This window comes from Stylophora pistillata, chromosome 12 (genome assembly GCF_964205215.1).
Source record: "Stylophora pistillata chromosome 12, jaStyPist1.2, whole genome shotgun sequence".
In the NCBI taxonomy this organism is placed as follows: Eukaryota; Metazoa; Cnidaria; class Anthozoa; order Scleractinia; family Pocilloporidae; genus Stylophora; species Stylophora pistillata.
Genome location: NC_142530.1, coordinates 9,782,160 through 9,787,500, shown reverse-complemented (window position 1 = coordinate 9,787,500; position 5,341 = coordinate 9,782,160). Strand labels below are relative to the sequence as shown.

The window sequence follows — 5,341 nt, the reverse complement described above, 5'->3', positions numbered from 1 at the left end:
GTGAAATAAACTCAAGTCGGCATCCTGTTTTCATGCCACTTTGTGGCACTCTCAATACAGTAAAATTCATCTGAGAGGTGGAAATGCAGGTAGGTGAGAATTTTTTCAGTTCAACTGCCAGCAGGTTTCAAAATTTCACAACTCGCACCTTCCTATTACCCGCAGTGGCGCATGTTTAAGGCAAAACCAATTGATTACCTGTGGGTAAATGGCCGGAAAATACGGTAATGGCATATTTTCTCATCTGATCTTTACTAGCAACGTCTTCAGAAGGTCTTTGTTGTTTAGTGGCAGTGAATGCCATGAAAGCCCTTTGCATGCTGGTTTATCACTTCGATTTGTGCACCCAATGGCCACACAATGTCTGACCATCATTCTTGATTCTTTTAAAGTGTGAAAAAGTAGGGAGTAGCCGATCAATGTCTAGAATACGGCTTCAGAGCTCAGATTCGCTGTGAAACTCTTCGGTCATCTTGAATCACTTGGCCCAAATGTCTCCTTTCCATGCAATTTCATTGAGAGACCGCGGTTTAGCAGGCTCAACTCCAATATCTGCTATTATTATTTCAGACTTGAACATGTGAACCAGATTTACCAAGTTTGGCTTGTAATGCTCTGCATACATCTGAGTGGAATTTCTCAGAAAGGATCAGTCTATTTTCATGATATTTGTTTCTGATTAGAAGTATTGTTGACAAGGCCAAACATTGCTCAAGATACTAAAATCCAGTCATCTTTAGGTAGTCACTGGATACATGATTATAACATACCAAATTTACATTCTCCACTTGTATTTTCAATGATATTTTAACAGCATGTATGACGGTATGAAAAGCTTCAGGCAAGTTATTCTTACCATTAAATAAATCAGATTAGCCCATGCCTGTGCTATTTATTGCACTTCCTGGAGTAAGCCATGAAAAACCTACAATCCATTCCTCTCTAATCTCAGTTAACAATGTTCTTTAAAAGCCTTTAATACTGGATGCAGTCACATCTAGGCTGCTAACTATAGTTAAGATAGATAACTATAGTTACAGTAATGTGACCGCTTCTCTGTTCACTTTAACTATAGTTAGAAAAGTTACGCCTTGGTGATCCAAACCAATAAAGACTAACTATAGTTATACCCAAGTAGGGTTCATGGGTTAGTCTAAAGTTTACAAACAAACCACCAATAAGAATGTGACAATTCTCTTTGCACATGCCAGATGAGCATATATGAATATGCAATATAAAAACCAAGTGTGAAGGAAAAGGAAAACCAAAAGAAAACAAACAAAAAATTTACATACAACAAGGTAGCAACACATGTAGCCTTCAAGCTTTTGTGCAGCTGTCCTTATATTTGCTGCAATGAATTCCAGACCACTCGCAAGTGTACCATAAAATAAGGACTACAAGAAAAACTTAACCTTGTTTTTTTGGATCTTCTCCTTTTTTAAAGGAAAAGATAAAAGTATGTGTATCCTTATTATAAGTTAAGTTTCACTTGTTAGTGTACCACCAAATAAGGACTACAAAAAAATTGATTTTTTGTGGATATTTTCCTTTTTCAAAGGAAAAGATAAAAGTACGTGTATCCTTATTTCAAGTAAAATTTATCTTATTATTGTACCTTAAATAGGAGATAAATTCTCAGTTTCAAGTTTCCTTCCGTAGAATTTTCTAGTTTTTCTGATTCCTTTCAATGTTGTTATCATAGTGGAACAATAAAAAGAAGGGGTCACCGGACTTATTTTCATGCAATAGCTTTCGCGAGTTTAGCAATTTCCACGCGCGTTTTAAAAATCTGGATTCTACAAGATCGACATTTGCTCATGATCTGTTTTAGCTACCGCTGACAATTGCGTGTGCTTGCGCGAGCACCTACGATCTGATGTTTACAGACATTTACTGCTAAGAAAATCATTAAACAGCCATCAAAGACAGCCTCCCGAGCTCATCTTAAAAATCCCACACATGACTTCTGGCTATATCATATTATTTTCCTTGAAGTTTCAAAGTCTTCTTCCACTTCAGGTAGATTATCCTTCACTTGAGTTCTTCTTTTTTCACCGTCGCAAGATTTCATATCGGTTGAATATTTCTTTTAGATGTGAAGTGAAGCAATCTTTACTTCTCCAAAAATCGTCTTCGTTCTCTTAGTTTCTATCTCCTGCATTCATAGTGGCCGCTCAACACATCAAATACAAGCTCTTAGGTAAACTTCTCACAAAAGTAGTAAAAAATTCCACGCGCCGCCATCTTTGTTTTGAATTTTCATCTTTTCATCTTGCGCTTCTTTCGCACGTTTCTCTCGCGCGCGTCACTCAAGAGTGACCTGTTCCCAGCGCGAGGAAACTGGTACGAGCCACCTTAGGAATTAACTACACTTTATCAGTGAGTTTGAAAATGCTTTCGCCAGAAAAAGATTTCATGTACATAAATCCTCTGCCAGATACATGTACATAGCTGGAGAGTTCGCAAAAGGTATTTCCAAGAATATCTATTTCTACTATATGTAAGACAGAAGCAAAAACATTTGGTCTGGTACTTATCGATTGATGTACAGAAGAATGACTTTACTTTCCACCATTACCAATGCAACTTTGCAGCACAATCAAACGAGCACCAAGAGTCCTTCATGGTGGGCTGTGGTCGTTCAGACTTCCCTGGCCACGCCAAAATTCTTCGTGCCTGTGCCTCCTGAGACAGAATAAGCACAGCTTCATTGGGCGAATATACATCCAAAAATGCAAAGACATGTACACGTACGCCTTCGAGATTCTAAAAAGCTCTCAAGCATTCGCAGCGTGGCAAAATTGTTCTTGAATAAACCAAACAAGCATACTTTAAAGAAAACGAGGTGAGAGTCGGTAACAAAACACAGAACAGAGCACAAAATAGGGACAATGAAGAAAAATTCGCTCCATTTGAATCGCTAACCCAACACTAGCAAACACCAGCATGAACTTATCTTCCCTCTGAACGCAAGTTTGTTAAGGTTTCCACAACGAACTGACCTCCGATAATTCCTTCATGAAAAGGTTTTAGGACAGGCTGATAAACGTTTGTTTTTTCCTCGTTCACCAAAATTAGAATATACGACTAGAAACTTACCGACCATTCACCTCCGCGAGGTAGCGCACACTATTCAAAACTTGTTGTCAATTGCTCGCCAGCATTTAGCCACGTGAGACAAACCTTGGTGCTGATCAAACATTCCAACAATCACGGGCTCATTCTCCCGGGGGCGCTCAATACTTTGAACTATTTGTCGAGTTTTTTAACAGAATCCATGACATATGAAAAGATTTTAAAAAGGCATTTGAGAGGGAAGGGTAGTTTTCGTTGTAAAATACGAAGTTCAAAGATTACCAACCACGAAAACTTATGATCGTCGTGTGGTTTCCATCTTGTAACACGTTCCGATATTGCGTGACGCCTACCAGACAAGCGAAATGTTCAGCAGGCAACCGTGGACGATACTCCTACTCTTGTACGTTGGATCAGCGATGATCTGATCGGCCCAAAATAACGAATATGAAATATAAATATGGAGGCAAGACCGATACAACGTAGATAAGTAAATTTTAAGACGGAGCACTATATTTCGGCTGGCCAAACCAGCCTTCTTCAGGTGCAGTGGGAATTAACAGAGAATTGGGGTGATGCTTCATAGATAGCTGTATGATGTAACAGCGGAAATATGTAAAACTAATTTGATTGACAATGAGATAACAATAAAAAATTTTTGCTCACTATTTCTATTTTTATTGTTATCTCATTGTCAATTAAATTAGCTTTACATATTTCCGCTGTTACATCATACAGCTATCTATGAAGCATCACCCCAATTCTCTGTTAATTTCCACTGCACCTGAAGAAGGCTGGTTTGGCCAGCCGAAATATAGTGCACCGTCTTAAAATTTACTTATCTACGTTGTATCGGTCTTGCCTCTATATTTACCAGACAAGGACTGCAGCGTGGATACGAAAAAAATCTTCCATCAGAAATACTTTACAGAAAAGGCAAGCGGACAACTCAAAGTAACGGGTATTTTCTGGTTTAATCAGCTCCTTTGCAAGCGGGAGGCAAATAAAGTAAGGTTAAAAATGCAAATTACGACGGAGTAAAAAAGAAAAAAAGAGATTAAGCGTGCGTGAGTGTTCTGTGAGCGGCCTAGCGGGCATTTCGTGATTTCTGCGCGCGGCTCTTCTTTACATTCTAGTATCATACTTTGTCATACAACTTTACGCCATCGCAGTTTCAATAAAATAAGTAACACAGGCAGCAGTGATGAACGTGGCAAACAACTCTGGTTGGTGAGCAACTGAGCACTTCTGGCCCTCTATCATCACGTAACCCCTTTGGAGAAACAGCGTGACAGAAGAAAGGGATCAGGGAAATGGGAAGGATGAAAAGATAATAAAAAGAGACTAAGCCCACAATCATTGTTCCATTCGTCACCTTGTTTAGTTTTTAAATAATATGGGGAGAGAGAGAATTGGAAACTTATAAAGAAAACTTGAGAATTAAATATTGGTACTTCACACTGATTGGACTCTGGGTCGAGAGGTGTGGCTTCAAGAGCTTGCAGTATCATTGTGTTGTGTTCTTAGGCAAAACACTCAGTTTACTCTCACAACAACCTCGTTCCAAGGGTCTCTCATCTTCCCGCCCCCCGGAGAGAAGAGAGAGGGGACGGGAGGGTGAGAGACTCTGGGAACGAGGTTGCTCTCACAGTGGCTCTCTCTACCCAAGAGTATAAACGGGTACCGTCGAGTTGTCAGTGAAGCTTGATGAAATGCTTGGGGGTAACCTTACGATGAACTAGCTTCCCAGTCAGGGGTGATGGGGCTGAGAGGGGCTTACGACACTCCTAGTCAATTCATGCTAAGGAAACTGGGATAAGCTGCGGCTGAGTGGGCCACGCAGCTAGAGACAGACTACAGACTCACTGCGCAACCGCTGACCACCCTGGTTTTCGTTTTGCGCTATTGAACTGTTAGGTAAACTTTAATCTCAACAGTAACTGTACATCAGAAAGCAGGTCCCTCGCATGTCTTTCGCTCAAAAAAGGCAGGTAATACGCTTTTGAAAGCTTGAACCTATTTTGAAAACTTATTTTAACAGAAGAAAGCCCCTTTAAAAAGAAATCGTTAACTTTTTTTTCTATCTTTCGGTGAAAAATTATGACCGTCACAGAACAAGCAAGTGAAAACGGGGGGTGACAACTCTAACAAACGCTGTTTCGGGACAAAGCCAAAATTGTTCCGGGAATCTGGAGATTTCTCCAGGAATCGGGAAACCTCGAAATTTTACCGGGAAACACGCGATAATTCCGGGACATTGCAG

At 40.0% G+C, this 5,341-nt stretch overlaps 1 long non-coding RNA gene across 2 annotated transcripts in view; it reads right to left on the bottom strand.

The window, feature by feature from the left end:
• The window catches only part of LOC148718715 (uncharacterized), a 4,217-nt gene extending 968 nt beyond the window's left edge, over positions 1 to 3,249 (bottom strand). Inside the window, exons 1-2 of one of the 2 annotated variants that reach the window (XR_015994300.1) lie at positions 3,103 to 3,249; positions 2,582 to 2,688 (exon numbers count right to left, since the gene is read on the bottom strand). This is a non-coding gene — a long non-coding RNA (uncharacterized LOC148718715). Of the gene's footprint in view, positions 2,689 to 3,102 lie in introns of both variants that reach the window. The other variant, XR_015994299.1, reaches the window with a different exon arrangement.
• Between the last annotated feature and the right edge of the window lie 2,092 nt (positions 3,250 to 5,341).